The sequence below is a fragment of the Perissodus microlepis genome, chromosome 15, assembly GCF_051167445.1.
Source record: "Perissodus microlepis isolate ML-2025 ecotype Zambia chromosome 15, ASM5116744v1, whole genome shotgun sequence".
NCBI classification, from domain to species: Eukaryota; Metazoa; Chordata; class Actinopteri; order Cichliformes; family Cichlidae; genus Perissodus; species Perissodus microlepis.
In genome coordinates, this window is record NC_140475.1 from 14,276,803 (window position 1) to 14,302,814 (window position 26,012).

Consider the following 26,012-nt stretch of genomic DNA (forward strand, 5'->3'; position numbering starts at 1 on the left):
TGAAATCTGGGTGAGGATTTTGAGACATCACAGATGTTGGGTGCTTCCAAAGAGTTCAAGAAACAAACAAAACTGAGGCTCACAAAAGTTTCAACTGTGGGACTGCAGACGTATCTACTTGTTATAATAGTGATGATGTAGGTAGGAAAACTTTTTGATAATAAACATTTCAGATTGGGCTTTTAAGGAAGACCTTAAAAGCTGAAGCTTCGTACAAACATAGCAGAAGTAAAATCTGAAGGACAAAAACGTTTCTCTCTACATTCATTAAAATTCTGTATTTAAGGTGCATTCAATCATTTGCCTATCTTTGATAACTAAAAAGCCGTTATGATGGTGACCATGTGGCAATACTTGTTTGCTGACATGTATTTTATTTGCTCACATTGGATGAATCTGCAAAACGACCACAGCACGCAACAATTTTTTTTCCAAAGTGCCATGTCAAAAAAACAGAAACAAAAAAAACTGCAACTGACTAATTAAAGTAAAACTGACAGAGTGAACATTGGCATAAAAAACTGCATAAAAATAATTTTTGTGGATATTTTGTTGCTAGTAGCAAACACTTCTGGCCTAATTCAAAAGAGGTTTAAGTGACAATTTTACAGTGGCCATTTTCTCTCATGAAATGCTACTGTTTTTTTTCTTCTCTCTGCTAAATGTTGGCACATAAATTCTTATATAATTAAAGTTACATTGTGATTTCTGTGGTTAAGCTTGGTTCTATAGGTTACCAGCAGTCATGAGGCTAATGGGTTTCTAATGCAACCTTTTGTGCATTTCACTTTATCTTCCAGTCTTAAAGATCCAACTTGTCCAACTGGTCACATGGCCAGGAACCATTCTTGCCTTATTTCAACATACCTGATACCCATTTATCATAATTTTCTAACAGGCAGGTTTGAAAACCTCTCCAGAAAACAATTTTTGCAAGAGTTAGAGCAATAAATGCTGGGGTATTACTTCATAACAATAATCTTTCACTTTTCCTTTTTTCACTGGGGTTAGGTGTAGTCACCAAAACTACTTTGAAAGGATTAAGCAATAAATAAGTATATTTATTGTTATATTTAAGAATAGACCATGGATTGGGCTAAAATACACATTTTTACAACATTAACCACACATAACATGCCAAAGTAAATTCTTACTTACAAAAAAGGATAGTTTTATTTACCACAGTCATCATGACAATGACCACACCGTGTGAGCACATTTGCCTGGAGACTCACGATTTCAATCTTTGGGGTTCTTTTTAAGTCTTTAGGGCTCAACTGCTTTTTGAAAAATGACCTAAAACGACTGCCAGTGCAATATCTCCTGACCATGCGTCAGTCTGCTAGGAGCAGAGACTGCGTGTTTGGTATGGTATGAGTTCTCCTTCCTATGGGTCAGCAGAGTGGCGCGGTGGTTAACACTGTCACTTCGTCGTGGTTTTGAATCTCTCGGCCAGCTAGGGCCTTTCTGTGTGGAATTTGCTTGCTCTCTCTGTACCTGTGTGAACGCTCTCTGGTAGGTTACTCGCAAGCATAAATTATGCAATTCTCCTTAATCCAATTTTCAAAAAGAGACTGCATACATTTTTTGCTGGTTTTGTGCAAATAGAATTTTTAAAAGTTGGGAAAACAGGTTATGCATTTACTTATATTTGTACAACAGATGTAGGCTTAAACATTTGTAGCTGTAGACTTCCCTTTACTGCCTAAAAACCCACTACTCTGACCAAAGTGTCTTCACCCAGCAGCGCTCATTAGGGTTCTCACGGTCCAGCGGCCCTCATCTTGCAACACAGACTGTATCTTCTGGAGACATCTCTGTGGCACCTCAGTAAACACCAATGACGCTGTCTTCTGTTACCATGAAAATCTGAAAAAAGGTAATGTGTAATTTCAGGCATTGTTCTTTAACTTTCAAGGGAATTCTCCCGTACGACCAGTTACCAAGAACATGTGGTCCAACTGATGTTTTTGCATTATGCAAACTCCCAAAGAGAAGTAATGGTAAAGACTCGCCCTGCTATATCACTTATCACTGTCTCAAGATGGAGATTATTGACTTAACTGGTGTAAACATCGAGAACGAATGATTTAAGCCTCCCCTCTCACACTCTGATATTTGTGTATTTTACTTGACCGGAGGTAGGAGAGAAAAAATATATATTTATTTATTCTTTGAGACAAAGATGCAAGCCACGAGCTGCGCTGCCATGTCAAGACTAAAAGCTGTTGTGACTTTAATGTGCTTATTTGGGGTTGTGGGGGCACGTTGATGAGGTGGGAGTGGGTCATGTCATGGCAGCAAGTAACACAAACAACACTAAATCACCTCCTGAGTTAAACTAATCGAACGGGCGCGCACAAACACACACACATTAAGACTGTGTAAGGACAGGAGATGAATTTTCCTTTATTGGAGAAATATGTTGCAGCCATATAGGCCAAGATTTAAATTGTTAGTCCTCTTATGTTTGTCTTTAATTAGAAATGTACTGATATAAGCTTTTCAAAGCTTCTTTGCAGTTTTTCAGCAGCTTCTGAAGCTGTTGCTTTTGTGCATTTTTGACTTGCAGCTCTGCTGCACGGAGCTACTAAAGCTGCTGGTTTTACTACAGTATCTCATCTCTATCAGTTCTCCTATAAATAACAGTCTCGAGTACACACAGGCATGTGTGCATACATGTGTACTGTGTATGTTAACTTCACATGTGCTCTGTTACGTGACAGACACTAAAGCTAAACCACAAAGCAATAATTTACTAATGCACCGCTCTGCTATGCTCCCCGGGCCTGTCTGAAGCTTCTGATGGATGCTGACGGCTCCAAAGATGGACTGCTGCTGATAGGGAGTGACCGGAGAGGAGCCTGATTAAAAGTAGTGGGGCACGGTAAAGGGCGATAACCCCAATCCAGCAGTGATGAATCCACTCTGGACAGGCTGCTGTCTCATTAGGGTCTAACCCCAACCAGGCACTGCATGTCCAAATAAACGCTGAACAATCCTGCTTTTATCAGTGGGATTATGCTTGTTTTCCTTTCCGCAACTTAGCTTGTGTGGGCTCATATAGAGCATCCAACCCCCCTCTGCCGGCCTCTATAAACTGAAGGTGTGATTCACCAGCCCTGACTCCACTGTGTTTATACAATTCTGGGTCTATCTTCTTGAATTAATGAGCACAGGAGCACTATTAGACAACTATTTGCCTGGCTAATCTGGAGCCCATATGAAATAGTGAGAAAAAGTTGAAATAATCTGCCTTTATTTGCGATAACATAAACAGTTGAGCTGTTTTAAAGGGTGATAACATTAAATATTGGGTCTGGGGAGGGGGACAGAAAGAGGTAGTTTACATTCCCGCTAGAGTAGTCTTGATAACAGGCCAGAGGGAATATGAGCCCCTTTAAATGTGTGCATTAGTGTAATTTATTGGGCTTCCCTCTCAGCCCTGCTGTTGCTCCAGCTCCTTTTTCCCAAACAAAAGACAGGCCAAGGCTCCAGAATGGATGGGAGCAAAAAATCATTCACAGTTGATAATCACATAAAACAACGGCATATTTGCCGCCTAATAAGCACAAAACGTTCCATCGGCCTCCTCCCTTCGATCAGGATTAGGTGAGTCCTCCAAGCAGAGAAGCTTGATTTACACTCGCGTTTTGGTTTTGGAGTGGGTACGAGCAGAGTCAGGGAGGTTGGGGTAAGGCCAGAGATTTCATAATTCTTCGCGTATGTCTGGAAGTCATCCACGCGTTCCGATTTTTACCAATTTATGTCCGAACAGAATGACCCTGGGAATTAATGAGGTTCTGGCTGTGAGTTCCAGCACAGCAAGGTCAAGTAAATCATGCTTTAGGGCTCCAGTCCTCCCCACTCTGCTCCCTCGCTCTTCCCAGCTCCACATCCTGCGATAACAGAAAGACAACGGGCCTGAGAAATACCACCTCATTGACACTTGTGTCCATGCAGTAGGACATATTTTAGAGCAGGAGCCCCAACTGGCTGTAAAGCCCGCTTTTAGTGGAGGCTGAAAGCTGATGAATGGGAGTCGGGCAGAAGCAGTGGGACTAGAGTTCACTTATTTCATTTCACAATTCACAGCAGATTGTTGATGTTATACAAGTTGCTCTCTCCAGAGGTGACTTTTTTCTTCTGGGCCCGTGTTTTATTGAAACATTATAAAGAGTATAATCTTGATTTAGCTGTGCCATTCCCCTTTGACTGAGCCCATTCGCAAGAAGGAAAAGTTGACATCATTAGACATAATACCATGAAACCTAATAGAGTAACACCTAAGTAATGAGCGCTGCAAATCAGTCAACTGGTTTTATGCAGAAAAATAATTTGTCTTTTCATTTAATAGCTGTTAAAATGCCATAATTTTTACACATGTGTTTAGTGTTTCATATTTAAGAGGAAAAAGGGTGACAACATTGTCAAACAAGCATGAAACTGGAGCACAGTTCACCACTCATGGAACATTGTGGAGAAATACTGCCAAGTCCTGCTCGCCTGTGTTTTCTGTCCTACTGTTACCAACGAGGCAGCATTTACAACAGAGATCCAACCAAAAGTTTCCTAGTCTCTCTTTTATTAAACTTCGATCACAGACGTTGCTTGTAGGTGAGACACAAAGGTGACAGGACTGACACCTGCTTTCCTGCAAGTGTTCTGGGCTTGTAGTTCTTGCCACCTTGTTGGTCTGTGCTGCTTGTTCATGTAATCTGATCTTCATGAATTCAACCATAAAGCCAAATGACCATAAATTGTGTCCATGCTGCTGCATGTTGCTTTGAATGGAACTTGATGAAGAGGCTGAAGCTTTTTCAGTTATGCAACTGAGTGGACTCGTGCATAAGTACAGGGCTGTGGAAAAGTATTTGCCCTCTTTCTGATTTCTTAGTCTTTTGCAGAGTAAATATAAAATGCAGTTGTTAAGTAATGAGTTCAGTTATTAAGGTTAAAAAAAAAGTATCCAAACATCCATGACCCTGTGTAAAAAAGTAATCGCCCCCTAAAGTGATTAAGTGTTGTGCCACAATTAGCAGTAAGAACTGCAATCAAACATTTGTGATATCTGATGATGGATTTTTTACATTACTTTGGAAGATTTTTGACCCACTCTTTTCTGCAGAATATTTTTCATTCAGCCACATTGGAGGGCTTGAGCATTAACGGCCTGTTGAAGACTGGGCCAAAGTATCTCAATCTGATTTGAGTCCAAACTTAATTACACCTTCATTGTGTTTTTCTGAGGTGGACTTGATGGTGGTTTTTGAATCATCGTCAGAGCTTAAACTGATCTCCTTTAGGATATTGTGATCTTATCTTTATTCTGAAATGTGTCTTCTTTTTTTTTACAAATATGCAAAAAACTAAAAAAATCAGGAAGGGTCAAATACTACAAACTGGATGTTTATGGATGATTTTAGAAATTTCTCTACTAGAAATCTTTCTTTCTGCTCAAACATATATACTATTAAAAGTGTTCCCCACGATATAATTCTTGATGACCCTGATGAAGGCTACAGGCTCAGACGCGTTGGCTGAGCGATAAAGTTGTTCATCATACTACAAGTGTTGCTGGAGCTACTCTGGAACTGGATGTTTGCCAGTTTAAAGCAAAGTTTGGAGTGGTTCACAAAAAAAAAATGGCTGGGAAAGCAAGTGATTGATGGTTCACCCTGCATGCAGCGCAACCATCAGGGTGCCCTTTAGCAAGGCACTTAACCTCTAGCAGTTTAGTGTTCAATGTCCAGGAAACACAGGGAAATCCAACATGCACAGATGATCTTTTCCTGATTTATTACATTCTCACTGCTATCTTTCTGATTTTGGTGTCAGATTTAAAACCTGGAGACATATAATGCAGATAATTCAGTTTTACAGGGTCTTTGAAAGGAAAAATGTTCCTTATTATAATAATGCAGACAAGTCCACTAATAAACAGCTATACCAATAAAAAGATTAGATTAGATAGTCTCCTCTGACCTGTAGTATAAAAAAGTTTTACTTTACATGTTAGATTTATGCTTTATTTTGAAAAAAGAACATACATATAAAACTGTAGTCTTGTGGTTCCCGGTTTAGAAATGACGTTCACATGAGACAGTCCCAAAGTTTAAGCAGTGGTGACCTAGATATCCCGATTTGGTATGGGACAACCTCAAAGTTCCCATAATGCATTTTAATAGTTTGTAGCTTCAATTTATAATGCAGGAAGCTTTTGTTAAAAATGTAAAAGTGTCAGACTCGAACTGAACTGACCCCACTGATGTAAGCAGGAATTTCTTTTTATTAAACTTTTAAAAACAAAATCCAGGTTACAGAAGATGTTATACAAGTGTTTTCACGGGCAGTGCGGTATTCCTCATGTTAAGTAAACTGAACTTCACGCGTAAATTTAGTGGGCCTTTAAAGTTATTACATGTATCACTGATATGGTTTAGGACAGAGCAGGAGAACTCCCTTCTTGACCATTTCACAACCTAAGTTTATCCACACATTCTTTCCTCTGGCTAATGCTTTACCTTGTTTATAGGATTATCCTCCCAGCAACTGTTAACTTAATGTATGAATTAGACCAGGGCGACGACTCCGAATAAATCTGGCCTGTCTGCAATTATCGCCATTACATACTTCAGGGTCTGTTAAAACAAACGGAGCGGTGATGTCAGGCGTCCGAGTTAGACCGGCTGAGAAGAAGCAGTCTCCACACTCTTGGCCGATGGCTCCAGACAAGCACCTTGATGGCTGTAATTACTGTCATGTTCCAAAAGAGATGAGAGATACCAGAGGCCCAAATAAAACCTAAAACGGTTTTGATATGATGGATTTCTGTAAATCTGTTTAAAAATTCCTTGAGCTGTCTGTCTGGAGACTCAAGGAGATGATGACTTGAGCACTAAAGTTGCTCCATTCAGCCCTTCAGCGCGCAAAAGCTTTATAATGTTTAAATCAATAGATTCGAAGTTTGCACGCGGCTACAGCGGCTGCCTGTTTGCCTCACAAGTAAGTATGCAGACTGGCTTCAGTAAATGTCTGCTGTGTGTGTTTACATTCTACCTAATGCACTCAGATGACACTGAATCTAAACACATTCACACAGAGACTCTGCACTGCTCAGCTTTACTGGCACATTCCAAGTAGGTCCATCTTTATGAGTCCAGCTGTCCTTAAGCTGAAGTTTCCCACTGGCTAGCATTTAAACATAAGCACTCACTAAGTCAACAAAAATATGAATTATGCAGAGTGTTAAAAGAAGGAATTTTTATTGTTTGAGTATTTAGCAGTGGCTGAAGAAGATTCAGCCCAGATTCTTCTTTTGAAAGTCGTCATAATACATATAAACAGAGTAAAAATTCAAATGCTAATATTAGCTACATTTGCTGCAAGCATCATCATATAAAAATAAAAGGACTTAATATAGAAAAATGAGGATTCAAATTTTCTAAATAAAACGTTATTGTTTATGAAGATATTTTTTCAAATGCAAAGATACTTGCAAATAATGGTAGTTATGCAGTATTTAGCAAGTTATTTAAAATCTTAGTACTTCTATAGTCTAAGGCTGGTTGGGGTTATTTCTCCTTCTTTTGCTCTTTCTCTGTCTTGCCTCTTACCTTTCCTTAGCTTTCAGGTGGAGATAAGTAGATCCTGCCCATCTCCACCCTCTACCATCCCTTTACCTCCTGTGAAAACTCTGGCCAGTCACCATCTCCACCACCTGCTCCACAAGGAACTCATAAATATTCAGTATAACACTGGCAACATGGATGAATCTACTTCCTCTCTCTGATAGAAGTCTGCTCCTGTTCTCTGAAGTGAAACTCACCTGTGGTGAGCTGCACATTCCTCTGCTTAACCCGAGGGCCTGTACTAGTTGTACTAATAGTCTAATAGTCTTTATAAACAGCTCTAAAGTCTTTACACGCATGTTAAATACTCTGCATTTAGCTTTTGGGGAAATAGAAAATTAGACACTTTGGTTTAACAAGCAGCTAGTTTACAATTGGGAAGTACTTAGAGACCATCAGCAATGACTGCATATCCAAACGCAATACTGCAAAGCTGAAGGGCATGCTAGAAACACAAAAATTATTACACAAGCACCCTGTGGAGTTACCAGAAGGTGTTAATGAGCAAATCTCAGGCCAAACACAGGGGTCTGAAGTGACATGTTGCCGATCACTATCTGTGATCTGTGTGAGTAAGAGCACTGGTAGTGTCACCTTTCTGATGGAACTCTCAATTTTCATTGTGACCCAGCCAAAAATGAAGGAAAAATTACTAAAACCTGAAAGTGATTAGAGACAACATGCAAAGCAAACTTTTTTCCTCTTTAATTTTGCAGTCACTCCAGGAAAAAGAGAAGTTGAACAATGTGGCACAGCCAAAACTATTGCGACCGTGTGCAAAAAACTTGCAGTCTTGTTATCTTTTGAAATGGTTACTTCAAAGATGAGGACTAGGTCTGCGATCGGTTGCCAGTTGCTGTCTTCAAAGCAACTTTGGTGATGATGATGATCAAATGGCAACAGGATGGAAACAGTCTGCTGTCAGTTTGATTGATCGGGGTCAAGTTGGCAATGGTATCCAGTGTGTTTGCCATCTGTTGCCATCTGCATAAACAGAAATTCACATTAACTGCTTACATTCAGAGTCCAACCTCTTAGATCTGAAACAGAAATTCCTCCACAATTAGTTATATAGTTGCTGCAAGATAAAGTGGCACAGGAGCTCAGCAACCTTGCTTTTATACAAGAATGTAATTGTTTAGCAACAAGTTGAGTCCCCGACTGCAAAGACACATGTCGTTGTTGCGTTTATCAGTGCAGACTGAGTCAGATGGATGGCAGCGCATTGGCATTCTCATCTGCCTGGTTGACCAGTTGGTCTATGCAAAGACATTTTTATTCCAAGAAGCTTTTAGTTAGACTACAGCTTTTATGGTGCATTCATGACTGTACTGTGTTTCGTTTTTCTGCTTTGTTACCTCTGTTGTGAGGCACTTTGTGACACACGTCTGTGAAATGTGCTATATAAATAAACTTTTACTTACTTTACTTTTACTTTTTACTTATGCAACTCTTTGCAACTGGCTGCTGAATGCAAATGCAATCATTGGGCAACAACTGATTTTTTTTGCTTGTAAAAGGGAATTCGCTATCTTTTATTTATTCTAGTGTGACTAGGCCAAAAATAGAAGCATTCCCATATGCCAGAGATGGTAAAAACAACCCTGTATGAGTGTTTATTCACGCAGGTTCATGTAGGTAACACAGAGAGAGACAACCATTTGCACCTACAGCCAATTTAGAATCACCAGCTAACCTAACATGCATGTGTTTGGATTGCAGGAGGAAGCCGAAGTACCCCGAGACTGAAAGAACGCAGAAAGGCCCCAGCCGGCCGATGGATTTGGGCTCAAGAACGTCTTGTTATGAAGGGACAGTGTTAACCACTGCAACATTGTGCCGCCTACAGTGATTATTTAATTGTTTCTATTGCTGGGTTTATTCAGTGAAGCCAGACAAAACAAAGTGGTGCCCAGTTTTTTAAGAAGTATTCAAACTATTGCTCACTTAGTACAAGGGGCTAAAACTGCAGTACTGACTAAATAAAAGGGTAAAACAGTCACTTTTTTACTCATGTAGGTTGAAAATATTGTTGTTTATAAAAAGCATAATCCACAATGACACATTAATGTATACTGTGTATCACTTTATAATGAAATTGCTGCTAATCTATAACAGATTATAACGTATTAACTAGATAAAGTTGCCTGCAGGCTGTTTATAAACTGATAACATCTTCTGTGTAGACTGTAAGTACCTCATTTATTCCCAAGTACAGAACTCAAGTCAAGGTCCTTTCAGCAACTGATATTTAGCGTTGTTTTCAGTGCACTGTCGTTTGAAATGATAATTTTTCTGCACAACTCATTACCCCTCTTATATTACCTCACAGCTCTCCAATCATTATACCTTCCAGTTGTGTTCTGATGGACTCCAGTTAAGTAAATGCGTCACAGTGGGAGCTGCCACATCCTCACAGTGAGCGTGCCAGAAACTTAAAAATGAATGACTCCAGCAGTCACTTGAGGCTTCACAGGCCCTTTCTCGCTCCCTCCGTGCTGCAGGACTTAGCACACCGGGGAGATAAAAATCTAATTTTTGCAAATGGGATTAAGGCATATGGAATAACAAAAGGTGAATGAATGGGGTTACTGTACTAAAAAAAAAAGATGTACATGATAGTCCCTGTGAGGTTTCCACTCAACAGATTTTCATAAATAGTGGACAGCACGGAGACGCCATCCATTTAACTGTGAGGGAGGGTTAGTTATGTGTGGGCCAAACTGCTGTTTAAATTTGTCGGGATAAAAGTCTTTGTTCACCGAGATGAGCGCCCACAATGTGTGATACATTTTAAGGGAATAAAGTTTTTATTGGCGTACGACACACAGCAATAGCTGACCGCTCTGCTTTCATGTGCCATCAAATATCAGCCTTAATCAGATGTAGTTTTATATTGTGTGCCTGGCTTCACTCCTGACCTGCAAAAGGGAAAATATCTCTCTCGCGGCCTTGAAATTCCTCCAAGCATCATAAATCAGTAAGCATAAGAATTTAGATGAATAGCTTTTATTTTTATACTTTTTATTCAGATGTCCTTTTCTCTCTTTTTTGTGCTGGAATAAAATCATCTCCTCCAATAACCTGCAGAGCCTCCAAACGCGCTTTAAACAGCCTGCCGACCTTGCTGTTTAACTGCGTGTCTGTCGAGTTGAGAGGGTAATACTCGATATGCCTCCCCTGCTTAACGTGAAGAGCAAAGACTGAACAGAGTCGCCAATTCTCACCACAGTTTCCTCTCTTTAGAAGCTCTGATGCTGCAATAACACCAAGGGATAAACGGTACTTTCGGCTTGTTCAGAGCTTTTAAAATCTGAACCCAAATGTCAGCATTTCAGGACTACGTCATGTGTATGCGCTGTATTGTAAGCGACAAGCATAATCTCGGGGATAACTAGATGGATAAGCAGACAGAGAGAGAAAGACAGACAATGAGCAGAACTCACCGTGAATTGGAGGGAAGAGAAAGAAGAGATCCATATGCCCTTCCTAAACCACAGGTATGATTTACAGGGGTGGGTTGGTCGCCTGCGTAAAATTAATAATAGGAAATGCAAGGGTAGTCCAGTGACTTGTCCAAGATATACTTTCCCTGGCTCTCTAGACCCCTGGAAAACCTGGGTGGCCTGCAACCGGGCTTCCTCTGGTTTCTGATGTTAATGTCATTGCTTTTGCTGGTATGACAGGAGTTTTACCACAAGTGTGGTTTGGGTCAGACAAAAGGGTCAAGCTGCGATAGCAGGATACAGCACCATATTTTTATTTATTTCCATTTTTTGCTACAAAAGAAGGAATTCACTCTGCATTTGTCCCGGTATTTTTGTCCCATGGTGGAGCCTGTTGCCACAGAGAGGGAAGGAATGAAGGAGGAGGATGACATTTTTCAAATCCGATTGTTTTTAAGTACTTCACTTTTCCAGAAATCAGTAAACCACACGGTGTATTATGGTTAGTGGATGTTTTGAATTACTTCAGCAACTTAATGGTTCCTCCTTACCCAGCCCACAGAATTGTTTCATAGTGGTTTTCAAACTTTGCTCAAGTCATTGAGTTGGATGTTGAGTAATCTGCTTTCTAAACCTACTCTTCATATTTAAGCAGTAGGCTGTTCCTTCATTGGAAGCAATGGAAGTTGCTTAATGTTGAAGTGCCGCATTATTGAAATAACTTCAAGAGAAGAACACAAGTTACTGTTATTAGATAAAAGCTCATTTTGGCCTGAAATTCAACAGTTCACGGAAGTGAAACTCACAGTTTACATATGTATGTAGGTCATATAAAGGATTAAACTAAGCTAAACTAAGCTCACCTTGTTTTTTCTCTGGTTACATAAAATCTAGTGTTTCATTAAAAGCCTGCAAGTTAAAGTAACTTAAAGACTAATAGAAAAAACACTATTAGTCTTTAAGTTAGCCCTGCTAAAGTTGGCCCCATTTTGAAAATCCAATTTTAAGAAATAACAGAGGATCTAAGGGCCATTACTCTATATACGGAGTATTGTAAAGAGGTAAGTGGAAGTGGGTGGAACATTTTGTAAATCTTGTGTCACCAAAACCGCCGCAAGCAGGATGAATGCGTTTGCTTCGCCAACAGGATATCCCCTCAGACGTGCTCAGCGCGTCGGTGATGAGGATAACAGAGGGGGCATTATTTTTGCTCAATAGCTCGGGAAGGTGATAAAGGGCTCCCAGATTCCCCCGCAGGAGTGCAGCCGTACGCACACATCTATTTAAGTTTTGATGCAACATTTCATCTCCCCAGCTACAAAGGGCCCGGGGGTAGGGGGGCTCTGTCTTTGGACTCTAAAGCAGCACCATAGCCAACTCAACTAGAGGGTTTGGAGGAAGGTTTCTCAACACACAGCTGCCTGCACACATCCCATTTCCTTATAAAAATGTCTTCATAACATTATTAGAAAATGATGTAGTTGGAGTCTGTTGAATACTGAATGTTATTGTAGTATAAATGTGTCTGCAGTTTCAATTTCTCTGCTGTACTGTTCTTGTAGCACTGCAGACATAGTCTTTAATGTTGATACAGAACAAAGTGTATATACCCTCAGCTGCTTTAAGGCTTTTCTCATATCAGGAACATCATGTTTACTTTTAATGCAGTTCTCAAAACTGTGACACATTTCCCCACCCACTTTATCGTTTCTCGTTGTATTTACACACACTGTTGCTGTATCTAGGCATGCTTCACTAACAAATGACTTTGTATCATTGTGATGATACATCTGACTCCGACGACTCATCAAAACGGTTTTCTGCTTTCGTCATTCAGAACTACAGATCTCTCACTTATCATAATACCGTCCAGCATCGCAATAGTGTTTTCAGTCAAATCACTTCAAACTCGTTTCAGGTATGTATGAAAGAGCCTAGCCAGCAAAATAGCAAATAGGTATGCATGCTCTCAGACTTGTATCACAGGTGCATGTCATGACACAGAAGTATATACTATACATAGACTGTGTGCAGTTTGACAGTCTTTAGTGCTATACTTTTTCGTTTGTCTGTTTTAGATGCATATAGTTTCAGATGTATCATTTTGATTTTCTCAGTTTCAGGTATTATATTGCATTGCATTATAACGTCTCAAATAAATCCTTCACATTTTTGTGTCTGAATACTTTTTACTTTTGCAGTTTTACTGTGTATTTTGGGTTTCTTGCTAAATTACACAAGTTTCTTGTTAGCTAAGGTTTGCCTGTTATAACTAAGCTAGCTGCTGTGCTAGCATTGCGCTAGTGCTAAACTAAGTCTTAACAGGCCTATTATCAGGTTGGAATAACTGAAACAGCTGCTGACAGGTGGCTAAATTTTTGCTTGTTGTCACTGCTGTAGTATATATGGTTTGTGCGCAGTTTTAAATTATAAGTGAACAGAAATCGGCAGAAGTATGCGATAGGTGTTAGCTCAGCCTTTTAGCAAGATTATGAAAAATTATGAAAATATGGCACTGGTCATGGTGGAGGAGAAAGGTTGTTTTTAGAGGAGATTTGTGTCACAAGTGCATGTCATAAAAACTGCTACTTGTACCAATGTATTAGGTACACCTTGCTACTACAAGGAGTGGCCCCTGGCATTGTCTTCTGCTGCTGTAGGCCATCTACATCAAGGACCAATGAGATGCTCTTCTGCATACCTTGGTTGTAATACCTGGTTGACTGAACTACTGTTGTCTTCCTATCAGATCGAAGTAGTCTGGCCATTGTCCTCTGACCTTTGACATCAGCAAGGTATTTTCACCAGTGAATTGTCGCTCACTGATTATTTTCTCTTTTATGGACCATTTTTTTGTAAACCCTAGAGGTTGTTGTTGAGATATTTTTGATTTTACCTCTATATTTCACCTTTAAAATATGTTTACCTTGCCTTGTTTGGTATCATTATTTTCAGCACAACCTGAAATATCTGAAATCTGAGTTATTTTTTCATTTTGGCAAACTATATTAGCACAGTTGATCTAAATTCAGACAAAAAAATTCTAAATCCGAGTAGAAAAAATTTATATTTTTTTTACTGTAAAACCCACAAACATGTTTAACGAATCATTTTCATAACTTGAAATGCAAATAGAAATTGTACATTTCTAAAAATTATGCACAAGTTTTGCAAACAACAAAGTTATATGGTACTATTTACCTGAAAATGCAGCCAAGGCCTCTGGCGTTTTTTATGTAACAATTTCAATCTATTCACAGAACAACAAATAAGAAGGTACAAATTATTTTTGCCAGTCCAAAAAATGTAGTTTGTGTTCAGTATAAGACAGAAGAGAACACCACTGGCCTAAACCCTGCAGGTCTGACAGCAGGAGGTGTATAAGTCCAGTTTTCCATGTGGGAACAGCGTTTACACTGGAATCTGCCTTTGGCGGCTTTTTTGGAGCAAATGTAAAATTCAGCAGTATAACTGACACACAATACAAAACAATAACTACACAACACACTAACTCTAGCCTCCAAACACGCTAAATGTAACTAATGTCTCACATATGAAAACTCGCTCTCTCTCTTTCTTTCGTTCGCCCACTTTCCACTCCTAAAACTTCCCCCTCTCCCTAAACAACCAAGTGTCACATGTTGCCATATCATTTTTTTGATTGGCTGACATGGTAAACTCTAACACCAATAGGGAAGGGATGTTTTTTCTTTTTCTTTTTTCACTGGCGGAGAGTGTTTGCTAGCGCTGTCCGTAGAAAACGCCGTTTTTACCGGTCTTTCCACTGTAAACACCACTGTTTGTTCAGAAAAAAACATTGCGTGTATTTTTTATCATAACTCTGGTTTTACAATTCAAAAACTGGTATGTAGTTTTAAGTCCGCACTTTCAATCCAAGTTGACTCTGAGTCGCTGCATCTTGTAGCTGCGTCGTCTTAAATTGGTCATGTGATTTTGACGCCCAGAGGGTTAAGCAGGCTGTGTTGATCACGCCTACATGTCTAAATGCTTTGAGTTGCTGACATGCGGTTGTCTGATTCGATATTTGCATTAACAAGCAGTTTAACAGGTTACCTAATTGACTGCTGAATGTATGTAGCGTGACCCTTTCTGGACTATAACAGTATTTTCTGCTATGTTCCAAGATTGTATATATTTTCTTTCTCTGTTTTCAGACATACCATTTTGTTTTTACTTGATTTCAGCAAATTTGCATGTTTCAAAAAATAATTTATCACTTCATTTTTTCACTTCTTACTCTAAATGAGGCCAACATTTTTGCAGAAATGTTCCCAAGGTTAATAGCGTTTTTTCATAAAAATATGAAACTATTTAATGTCTAAGCCATAAAACGGTGGGTTTTTATTCGTTAAAGCGATTAGCTGACTTGACTGCATGTGTTGAGATGTGAAAAAGGTTTCGACTGTTTTAGTATCTTTAGCACAGATGAGTATGAATTATATAAATGACTTAACTGTTCTGAGAACTGAATAAGGACTGTTGAGAATGACATGAAAAGCAAATATAAGCCAATACTTAAGGTCACGTTTATCATCTTGGCAATATTTCTTCTATAAAGACGGATTAATCTAAACACAAGGTTATTAAAGCTCATCATATTAATACAATATCACTACTGCAAAACAGCCAGCCAGCGACAAGACAACTCAACATTATCTTTACGATAACCTGTGAACTGTGATGAATCGTGAGCCGGATGAGCTACTACATTGTTGACGTTCTGGTTTACTTTGCTCAAACTTAGACTCAAACTTAAGGCGTAACTAAGAGTTCACTACATTTAGATTCTGATTTACTTGTAGACATTTCTCTATTAAAGTTGATAAATAATTAATTTGGTTTCTGCTACATCAGGTTTAGGCTAAATATACCGGTGAGTCTCATTAATAACCCTCATACAGGCAGATCCGTATTTTGCATTCTCTGATGCTTAAGGTCCTGAAACACAGATGACTTCATTTGTCTGGGAATAAGTGCATGTTATACTGTTTGTGCAAGAAATGCATGGCAAGTAAGGTTTATATGATAAACTCTACACAGTGGAATATGTATATTTTTATTATTTTAACAGTTAAGTCAATATTTACAGGAGCGACCAGCCTTTAGACAGATACTATTTTCGGGTTTATAGTAAACAAACTCTGGCTGCAGCACCTATGACTGTGCGTCATTTTCTGTGGGTTGTGAAAGTCTGAGCATTTTCAAAATGACTGAGTATGGTGTGAACAAGACACAATCTATTGTCTTTTGTGCCTGGTGATTAAAATGAATGATTCCTGTTATGACTGCTAGTCCCGTTTTACTTCTGCTCTATCTACTAATAAGGGCAAATACTTCTAGTGAGGAGCAGTTCTCTGTCTCGATCAGTTCTTGATGCACACATATTTTTAAAACCCAAACTTCCCTTTATTTCTGTTATTTTTGGCTTATGGTCAGTATTAAGCTGTGTGAAAAAAGGGCTCCAACAGCTGGCCTCAGGTGCCCCGGGTCTGCCTGTAAAACCAAGAGGAACATGTATAAACTTTGGCCTCTTTGAGATTTTGAGGAGTAGCATAGGTTGGTGGATTTTGTGGTCATTTTTCTGTGACTCTTCATGTTGTTCTGTACTTGGTTAGCAAGCCACCACATGTGGTTCTTAAAATGGCACTAAAGTTTTTTGAGACGGTGCAAGCTGTCTGCATTCATAAAAGTGCAGTGCTACAGAAAAATATACAAAGCCATGCTAGGATCTCATATTTGTAGTGATGTCTCAGTTTGTCTACAGCTGACATGTGTCTAGCACCTGTTGCACGTGGACATAATTTCAGTCTGGCATTTACTCCAAATATTAAAATCTTTGGCTGCCTTATAACCTCTTTCATCTAAGTTCATGAGTTTTCAAATTATGTGTGAAAATATGAGTGTTTAAACTTTTCTCAGTATGAGCATACTGCTCACTTATTCTTTCATTTCACAGAAATTATCAGCGCTAGTGTACAATTTATCAATATGAACCAGCACGGTAGATTAAGCATTCCACTCACAGGAGACACCGATGCCATGAACCTTCTGGTGCACAGTTTTTGTGCTGATGTTAATGCCAGAGGAGGTTTGGAACTCTGAGTCAGCAGAGTGTTGTCAACATTTACCCACTGAGTGCATCAGTGCTTTATAAGCCCGCCCTCTAACTCTGCATAGTTTCACACCTCATGGTTGAGGTGATGTGGTTGCTAAAGCCTTTGCCTTTGCAATAATATCACTTGTAGCTGACGATGGTGGCTCTATGGTGCTGTGGTTTACACACATGCTTGAGAAGTAAAAGATCCTTGATTTGACCCTGCAAAGAGGGGGAGGGTTGTGTCACGAAGGCCATCCGGCATAAAGATTTGTCAAATCAAACATGCCTGCTGATGTGACCCCATGTGGATAAGGAACTTGATTACAGCTGTGGACCTGAAAACATCTACACTTAAGATTAAAAAGTGTGGCCCAATACTTTTGTCCATATGATGTAGCTGCCATAAAGTCTGAATATGGGTTAGTTCTATGCAAGGGCTTTCATTTAGACCCTTGCATTTTTATTGATATTTCTACTTTTTTTACTTAATCACAAGGGGTCATCACAGCAGGTAACTCCACATGTTTGATTTGGAAGACTTTTTATGCAGGTTGTCCTACCTAATGCAACCCAAAACAGATTTGTATGTCTTCCTGAAATCAAGCCAGTGAATTAGTGATGTGTCGATTGCGATCGAAATGGCTCTTAGAGCCGGATCTTTGACGTGAACGACGCGAGCCGACTCCTCATTGCGAGCCGTGGGTTTTTTTTTTCTTTCTCTCACCCTCTCTCTCGCACTTTTTTTCCACTTCCCTCTGCATGCGAGCCTTGTGCTTTACGCTGGGATGAGGGGAAAGGGGCGGTAGTTACACTCAGTAGTACAGGAACAGAGCGGGAGGGAGAGACAGAGAAAGAGAGCCAGGGACAACAACGTCACATTAGAAAGGTATAGTAATCATCCACAACTATTTTCAGTTGCAGATGATAAAGGATTCCGAAAGTTTATTCACGCAGGCCCATATGACAGAGAATATACATGTTCTTTTTGTTTTCATATTTTAATTTATATTTAATTGTGTTGTGGTTTGCAGTGTTTTGTGTTGTTTCACTTTAAATTTGTAAAAGGAAAAAGCTGAAAATTTAAATAGTTAAAAGTTGAAATGTGAATAATTGGTTTTTGTATTATATGATTTATTTATTACATTTTATGTGGAGTGAATAAATAAATGTCTATTTATGGTGGCCCCTACAGACAAAGCACGTACAAACTCCAAAACACGTAAAAACTCTGAAGCACATAAAAACTCCAAAACACGTACAAAAGACAACAGAAGTGCTCCAGGATGCTAGGGGCAGTGTTGAGCTTTTGTTACCTAGTGGCTACACAAGTCAGCAAGTCCACCAAATCCACCAACGACCGGATTTGGTGTGTGGTAGTAACAGGTAAATGAAAATTTTTTTAAATTTATTAGAATATATATGAGTGCTTTGTTTTGGAAGTTCAGTTAACGCTAGAAATGTGTTTTGGAGTTTGTACGTGCTTTGTCTCAAGGGGCCACCACATATATTTATATATAAACATATATAAATAAAACCACTTTTTTTTAACATTAGTAATTCCTTTTGTGCATAATTTTATATTATTGTTAATAATAAATTAATTAAAGCAACAAAACAACCTGAAGAGCCAGTTCAGAGACGAAAGAGCCGGCTCTTTTTAATGAGTCGAGCCGAAAGAGCCGGTTCTCTAAAAAGATCCAGAAATCCCATCACTACAGTGAATAATCCAACAGTATCTAGGCTACTTTATTTGCTTGCATTTGCATTTGACTTTTGCTGTTACTGGATATATTACCACTGTTGTACGATAATGCTGCTCATGTCGTCTTGCAATAGATTTTCACTTCAAATTAGTAAATGTGCCATGAATGACAATAGCTCATTGTAAGAAGGAAAGATGTAAAATGCCCTTTATTTACTTACACTTATAAGTAAATAAGCTGTCTGAAAGCTGCAATAAAATTGTGAATTTTTGTGAAACACCATGATATTGCTTAGCTTTCACCCCAGGACAGCTCATTTAGTAGAGCAAGTGTTCTCAGTTTGCAAAGCCAGTTAGTTTGTCATAGTTGTGGCAAATGATATGTTATTGTGTTATTGTGACTCAATGACTGGTTATAGATGAGGCTAAATAAAGAGTTTTGTTGAGTGACATTTGAACCGACCTAGCTGAGGTTTTGTTTCAGCCACACACCAACAAAGACCATTTCAGAAAATAGACGGCACTGCCTTTCAGATGGAGTTCCATTTTTGCTTTACAGTTATTCCATTATGAACTTTTCTATTTGGGCATATAGATGAAATTTCAATTAAAAAAAGAGTTAAGCATTTGGAAAATAAATCATTTCTCCTTTCCTGCCTTAATATTCCAGTCATGACTCTTTAAATCTGCCATCTTTTCCACAGTGCAAATAAAGAAGTAGCACTAAATCTCATCAGTGAACATTAAGACTGGTACACTTTTTGTATTTTCAAAAGCCTTAACTGTAGAAACCTTAGCACTGATTTACTGAAGGTTCAATAATGAAGTCTCTCCATCACTTCCACAGCTCACTTGTTGAAGGGAGCTGCTCTTAATTATAGTAAAGGTGGCCGAACAAAACGCTTCTTTTATAGCGCTGAAATCATTTCACAGGCTCTGGTAGCGCTGGCATAATTTTAAAAAGCCTGGGTCTGAGGTAGCCCATTAAAGATGCTCATAAACATTAATTTTGCCAGTGGGATGTGAGATTGTGTTACCTTCTTGGCAGAAAAGCGTATAAAATATGTGGTTTTACTTTGGCTCACAAATTTCCCAACACTCGCCTCTTTTGAAACGTGTGTAATCTAGACTGAAACTGTTTGTCAACTCGGTTTCAAGGAGTTGGACAGAACCCAGTCGCCATATGCCTTGTCATGATGGTGATGGCGGTCGTGTCAACGTTAAAGCCTGCAAGCTTGAGGGAGGTTACCCAGCCAAGGAAATGTGCTGACTGATTAGCGAAGCACATTTCACATATCCTAAAGCCAAAATAAAACAAATAAAGATCAGCGATGAGGATGGAAAGTTACTGAGACGTTTCCAGTACAATGACTTGTTTGAATATGGTTTTCAACCATTGTTGTTCTAGGAAACTTTTTTTTTTCAAGAATGGAAATTCATAATGAATATAACCTATGCTTCACATTAAAACCCACAAGGAGGCATACACTTCTCCCTTAATCACAGAAAACATTTTGACTTCAAGTAATCCACGAACCATGAAGAAAATTTAGGAAGCAAAAGCATTAACCATTGCAAGAAAAAAATTAATTAACTCAGTGTGAAACTAAAATAGAGCTTTAATTACAGGCCGAGGATTGTGCCAGACAGTTATTTCCAGCTCGTTCTCATTCCCAGAGTTTTAGTTACTGCTCTTTTGGCACTCTAAACACACAAGATGTCCTTTGGTGAAGAACCTGGAAAACTGGGTTCAGGCAGTGTTCACACAGGTCTGTCACTACTGACTCATTGAATAATTTTAATCCAAATTGTAATCTTTTCCTAAAACTAAACAAAGAGTTGCCAGTTTCTAAAACCATCCAGTGTCTAAAACTATAATTTAGACATGTGCAGCAGAGGAGAAAAAGAGGAAGACCTCAGAGAAGATTCAAAGATGTAACGAAGGACATGCAGAGGGTTGGTGTGATAGAGGCTGATGCTCAGGATAGCGTTAGATGGGGCCCTAGCAGCCAAAAGGAGAAGAATATGAGGGGAAGTAGGGGAAAAACTACTTGTGGAAGATTGGCAACTAGTGTGTGGAAAAAACTTTCGTTGGGGAGCTGACCAAGGGATGATAAATGATTCACAAAAAGCAATATGCAAACCTTGGTTTTTCAGACCAAGGTAGGAAATACTTCTAATTTTGCAACGCAGCTAAATGACTGGCATTCAGTCTATTCAAGAATTCAACTTAAGGTAGTTTCAAGTCACAGTAACAGCATCCAAAGTACTATCCTTCTTTTTTTATTCTGAAATGCATGTTACCAATGTCATGTTTGAGACAGCTGGGACTGCTGTTGTGAAAGCAGCTTTGTTGCACAGGGTGAAATGTTTGCAATTGCTATCACTGAATGCTAACATGGGCTAACTCAGCAAACACCTAGACATGTCAAGCTGTGACTTGTCACCCTAATGTAATGCTACTATCTAAATAAGGTGTCTGCCACCATATCAATGTTTTAAAACAACTTTTTAAGTTTATGATCATTTAGTTTTGGTATTGAAGTGGACACACAGTCACACAGGCCAAGAGACTGGTCGCTAGGGAAAAATGTCTGTTCCCTGACTGTGTCATGATCCTGGGTTTTGTACCCAGCGTTTTCTGTTTAAGACTCGGTTTTCTGTTTGCTATTTTGCTGTAGCTTCGGTTAGGCTTTCATTCCCATTTTGTATTTATCGTTCTCTTTGTTATTCTCAAGGTTTTTCCTGCCCTCCTATGTTCCCCATGCTTAGTCTGTGTTTCTGTTATATCTTCTGTGGTTAGTCAGTTTTGTCTTTTTGTTCACTTTGGCATATCAAGTTCATGTGTTTTGGTAATAGTCTTACGGTGTGTTCACACCGAACGCGATAGAGGCGGCCAGAGCGTCAGGTTTACATGTAAAGTCAATGGAAAAGCGCTATGACCCACGATTGCGGCTCCCGCGAAAATTCGGAAGCAGATTTGCGTCGCGAAAACGCCAAAACGCCTGAAACTCGCGTCAGTCTAGCGCGTTTGGAGCGTTTGACTCGCGAAAAAAAACACGCGCGTGAGTTTTTGTGTTGCATTTTGTGCATATGCGCGTTACGCGTCTACCGCTCGAGTTGGAAAAATCTGAACTCCAGCGTCAAATCGCGCCGCGACAACCAATCAGGAGCCTGGTGACGTGGCTGTGACCTAGGTCAAAGGGGCAGATCCAGCCAAAGCCCTTCATTCTTCAATGGAGGGAAGGCTAATCAATGCCGTAGCAAACAACCCGGAGCTGTACGACACCAGCTGCTTTCTGTACCGAGACAGGAATATAAAGGACCGAGCTTGGAGGAAGATATGTAAAGAGATCGGGCAACCTGGTAAGTTCATTCATTTCTCTTTTGAAAGTTTTCGCTGACCCGGGGAAGCCGCACAAAAGCTAGCAAGCCACCGCTATTTTCCCACTGATGTACAAATACCGTTCTGCTTTTATGCATGTTGTCATATAGGAATATATTTTGTTTATTAATAAACAGCACACAGTGGTCCCGCTGTTCATCCGTCACTGCTTCGCTTTTTTGCTGATTTTCTTTTTCTTTTCTTTTTTTTGCACCGTACAGCATTGCATTCTGCAGCCTGATTGACAAATCTCCTCCATGTCGTGTCTCCTGCGCTTGCCAAATTTATCACGTTTGGTTTTGATAACCATCACGTCCAATAGAAAAAAAACAGCACAAAAATACCCATAACTATGAGCCTCATTCAGAAATAGACACCTGCACCGCCAGGGAAAAAGGCGCATGAAAGTGGCAGGCAGATGAAGACAAACCGCGGCATAATAATACTTTTTTGCAATCTACAAAGGTTTGCACTTTGAGAATCAATTGTGAGAACTGTGACCAGTGTTCATGTGTGTGGGGAAAACAGTGTATAAAGTGCGTGGCCAGGGGCTAGTTATTCTGAGAACCCCTGCTGCAATAAATGAGGGACCACTGTATATACTTTCTCTGATTATATTCAACATGTTAACATTTAATACTGTATTGATAGAGCCAACTGATTCTGCAGCAGAGCATCCCCTGTTGCTTCTCCTGGCTCCCCAGTCCCTGAGCTCCTGCTGCTGCACCCACAGGTATGTAAAGCAAGCACTGATACCTTTTTAGTCGGGATTGCCTTGTGATCACCTTTACTAAATATCTACAACCAATCTGATTATATCCTGTTTTTGTTTTGTTTTTTTCAATGTTGAAATTAAAATCTAGTAGCAGCCTTCTCATTTCTTTGTGTTTTGTGCTGTTTTACAGGCCCACAGAGGAGGACGGCTCCGAGGCAGATGAGGGACGGGTCCCAGGACGGTCCATCGGCGGTGGAGCTGGCCATGCTGGAGTCCCTGAAGAGGCCACACCAGTCTCCAATGGAGCATTTCCTCCTCAGCCTTGTTCCTGCTCTGGAGAGCAGCTGGGTCCTTTTTATTCCTGTCTCTCTGTAAATACTTATATAAAATATAAGTATGTTTAATGTTTTTCTGTTTGAGAATTTTAATATTATTTCAAATAAATTTTTATGACTAATGTCTCAGTTCTACTACACAGTAAATGTTGGCACACGACTTGACACATGTAGAATTTATTTCATATTATACTAATGACAAAATATACTAATACAGTGGGATGCAAAAGTTTGGGCAACCTTGTTAATAGACATTATTTTTCTGTATAAATCGTTGGTTGTTACAATAAAAAATGTCAGTTAAATATATCATACAGGAGACACACAGTGATATTTGAGAAGTGAAAAGAAGTTTACTGGATTTACAAAAAGTGTGCAATAATTGTTTAAACAAAATTAAGCAGGTGCATAAATTTGGGCACCACAAAAAAAGAAATGAAATAAATATTTAGTGTATATCAATGTGTGTGTCTCCTATATGATATATGGGGTGCCTTCGTCTGGACGTGCTTCCCATCCAGAGCTCCTGGAATCCCTCTGTGATGGACCGCCAGTCTCCAGGTGAAGGCACAGCCATGAAGTCGTCCACTAGACAGTCCCAGATGGCCGTCGCTACCTGGGGGGTGATCTGGCTCACCGTGGACACACCAACTCGAAAACTGAACGCTTGGTCGTGAAGGAGTCCCCGGTGACAAGGAACCTGGACAAAATTGTTCAAAATTAGTATTATGTGTACTGCAGTTACAAAATACATTATTCAAATTCCAAAATACTTTTGTGATGTCAGATTTAAATCACAAAACTTAAATCTTACATAAAACATTTTGTAATTATAAGGATAATTACAAAATGTATATTAGATAATATCTAAAACATTTGTGTTTTGTTTTAACTTTAACATATCATAATTTGATTGGTAGCAACTTTTGCCACTACAGTGTGCCAATCACTCATAATTCCTAAACATGTCAATCAGGTAGGAATGAAGTAAGACATTAATAGAAATAAAGAGTTGTATGTTGACATGTAGCCCTTTCCTTGCTTAAATCATTAATATTTTTGAAAAATTAATCTGTGATAAGACATAGCTTATCAAGATAGAACCATGTAACTAAAGATGAACCAAACTGTTCACACTTTTATCTAACTCTGTTTTAATAAAGGCTGGTGACCCCTGTTATAGAGTCTGACAGCTGCAGGGATTATATACAAATATTCAACTATCCCAGAATTAAACCAGGTCTAAATAAAAAGGAGTGAGTATCACTATAAAGGTTAACTCAGTGGTCCTAATGCTACAGTTTGATATCAGCAAACACCGAGCGCATACACTGATGTGACACCACAGCCATGCTATCATTGCAAACACTGATAACAGCATAAATCGAATTAAATCGGGACTTGATGAGACCTTCTGAGTATCACTAGAAATATTATAAACAGTCGTCTCCGTACCACAGTTTGCTATCAGTAAACACCGAGAGCATTCACTGTTAGCATAGCACATCCATGTTAGCAGTGTATAAATGGATAGTTTAGCATATATTAGCACAGGTATCAATAAAGGACTACCGTATTAAATACTTTTACTAACCTCAGGCAGATGGACAGGCGCTCTGCAGGTGGGATTGAGCGCCTGTAATTGGTGTCTAGGCGGGTGATGCTGGGACCTACGAGGGAAAGCAGGTCCTCAAACTGGCCGGTGATATCGCTGGAAGCGGCTGTCATCCAGGCGCAGCTCCTGGAGCAAATGGTGAAACTCACCAAACTGCTCACGCCTCTGGAGGACCTGATGGACCCAGGTACGGCGAGGACGTCTTTTACGCCGCTGCTCTGCTCTCCACAGTACATAGAGAAGGGAGACTCTCTCTTCAAGCGCTAGCTCGACAGCTGCCATCTTGCAAAGATACCGGTCTGGCACAACTTCCTCCCACATTTCCGGTTCACGCGCGTCATTTTTCTTGGACACGTGTTGAGGCGCGTATGTGCGCGCGTGTGAACACACCGTTAGTGTTAGTTCTTGTTCTATATGTGTTGTGTTCAGTTTTGCTTCCCTCTTGGCTCGCTAATTGATTCTGTTCACCTGTTCCTTCTTTTCCTTAGCTGTGTCTCTTTCCCTGATTACCTCATGTCTGTTTAAGTCACAGGTGTCGAACTCCAGGCCTCGAGGGCCGGTGTCCTGCAGGTTTTAGATGTGTCCTTGAAATGGCTAAATTACCTCCTCAACATTGTCTTGAAGTTCTCCAGAGGCTGGTAATGAAATAATCATTTGATTCAGGTGTGTTGATCCAGGGTGAGATCTAAAACCTGCAGGACACCGGCCTTCGAGGCCTGGAGTTCGACACCCCTGGTTTAAGTTCTCAGTTTCCCTCTGTGTTTTTTTGTCATGTTATCGTCAGTTCCTCCTCGTGTGTGCCGTTTTCTCTGTTATGAAATCAGTAATTCTAGTTTTCAGTTTAGGTTGAGTTTTTTTGTCGTTTTGTATTCTGTTTCCTGGGCTCCAGCAATTAAGCTGTTTAGTTTTGTTAAGCCTGTCTGCCAAGTCAGCTGTATTTTGGGTCCTCTCTCTGCCTGCCACACATCATCATTTGACAGACTTGTTGACAGCTGGTTGCGAGAGCTTGTTGCTTGGTGAAATCAATTGCAAAGAGTGTGCTGCAACAAAACCTTCCTTGCTTTG

The 26,012-nt window shown here is 39.7% G+C and overlaps 1 long non-coding RNA gene across 1 annotated transcript; it reads right to left on the reverse strand.

Moving 5' to 3' along the window:
* Nucleotides 1–23,493: 23,493 nt before the first annotated feature.
* On the reverse strand, nt 23,494–25,275 carry LOC146371914 (uncharacterized). The gene is made up of 2 exons (XR_014802775.1): nt 24,927–25,275; nt 23,494–24,032 (listed from the first exon to the last, which is right to left on the reverse strand). It is a non-coding gene; the product is annotated as an uncharacterized LOC146371914 (long non-coding RNA).
* Between the last annotated feature and the right edge of the window lie 737 nt (nt 25,276–26,012).